Source organism: Myotis brandtii, unplaced genomic scaffold (genome assembly GCF_000412655.1).
Source record: "Myotis brandtii unplaced genomic scaffold, ASM41265v1 scaffold1763, whole genome shotgun sequence".
Lineage (NCBI taxonomy): Eukaryota > Metazoa > Chordata > Mammalia > Chiroptera > Vespertilionidae > Myotis > Myotis brandtii.
In genome coordinates, this window is record NW_005356530.1 from 293,411 (window position 1) to 295,435 (window position 2,025).

Below are 2,025 nucleotides of genomic sequence, written 5' to 3' on the forward strand. Positions count from 1 at the left end.
CCCTGAGGCCCTCTGACCTGGGCGTCCGTGTTCACATGCTTTCTCCCTCTGTGTCCCCTCCCACGGACATCGGTGGTTGCATGTAGGGTGCACCCTAAATCCAGGATGATCTCGTAATTATGTCTGCAAAAGCCCGGGTTCTAAATGATGTCACATCCATAGGGACCGGGACTTAGGACTCGGATACCTGTTGTTGTTTTTTTGTTCTTTAATTTATTGTTATTGATTTCAGAGAGGAAGGGAGATAGAAGCATCAATGATAACAGAGAACCATTGATTGGCTGCCTCTTGCACGCCCCCTCCTGGGGATCTACCCTGCAACCTGGGCATGTGCCCTTGACCTGAATCAAACCTGGGACCCTTCGGTCCCCAGGCCGAAGCTCTATCCACTGAGCACACCGGCCGGGACTTGGACACCTGTTTTTAGGGGGCACAATTCACCCCACTGCAGTGACAGACAATACCAGGAGAGGAGGTGGGGAGGTGAGGAGACTCAAAGATGAGGGGTCTTTAGGAAGGCGTCAGAAGCAAGGGGGTGGGGACATAAGGGAGGAAGACCCAGGTGTGGCCCTTGTCCTGCCTGTGACCTTGGCAGCCCACGGCCCCTCTCTGGGCCTCGGGGTCTGCATTTGAGGGCATGAAGGGGTCAGAGCTGCTCTCCAAACCCTGCCTGACTTCTACAGCTAGGATGTGTCGTAAGGGACTCTTACAGCAGAGAGAAGTTTCTACCCATGACATGCTTTAAGGGACTCTTATAGCAGAGAGGAGACTTTCCCACCCAGGACATGCTTTAGGGGACTCTTACAGCAGAGAGGAGACTTTTCCACCCATGACTCTTACAGCAGAGAGGAGACTTTTCCACCCATGACTCTTAGAGCAGAGAGGAGACTTTTCCACCCAGGACATGCTTTAGGGGACTCTTACAGCAGAGAGGAGACTTTCCCACCCAGGATGTGCCTTAGGGGACTCTTATAGCAGAGAAGAGACTTGCACCCATAATGTATTTAAAGGGTCCCCCAGAGCCCACCCCTGATTTTTAGTCCCTGCTCCACCTTCAGGCCAGAGCCCCCACTCACCACAGAGCAAAGCCGTGGGCCTGAGGAGGCATGACTGCGCGGCACAGCCTGGAGAGGGGCAGGTGGTCCGGGCGGGCACCCTGCTCTTCTCAATCTCAGATGCCCTGTGGGCCTGGGATGCCTTCATTCAGACCCTGCCCCCCACATCCCCCGCCCCATGGTCCCAACCACCTGCTACCCAGGTCCCATGACCCTGTCCGCCTTCAAGAGTGGGGGGCTCAGGACGGACTACGTGGGGGTAATAAAGTGAGCACCTTCTCTCTTCCCCTCTTAAAGGGCCCCCGAAACCAGCTCCCGCCCCAGCGGAATGTGCTAAGGAGCCACATTCCACCTCCGTCCGTCCGTCCGTCCGTCCCTCTGTCTCAGACCACGTCCTATTAATTTCGTGCACAGGCCTGCTTCCCTCTGCGGTCTGTGAGGGACTGCGCCCGCGCCTGTCCCCCAGCTGCTGGCGGCGTCACCAGGGCCAGCCCTTCGGAGCAGCCATCGCCTCCTGTCACTCAGCCCCTTCAGGTCAGGGGTCTGTGGGGCGTTATTTGGCCGTAAATAGGACTGAAGCTCCGTTACACCTACAAGATGCCTCCTCACCTTTGGAAACCTTCCCCGAGTGAAAGGGGCCCCTTCCAAAGGCCCCTGTAGGACGGGATGTCCTGGCCAGAGGAGTCAGGAGACAGGGCAGGGTAGGGGCTGCCTAGGGCTGGGGGTGCGGGTGGCAGGATTGGGGGGTGGTAGCTAAATGCAGAGACTGGCCCGGCTGGAGTGGCTCAGTGGTGGAGCATCGACCTATGAACCAGGAGGTCAGGGTTCGATTCCAGGTCAGGGCACATGCCAGGGTTTTGGGCTCCATCACCAGCAGGGGGTGTGCAGGAGGCAGCCAATCCGTGATTCTCTCTCATCATTGATGTTTCTCTCTCTCCCTCACCTTTCCTCTCTGAAAGCAATAAATATA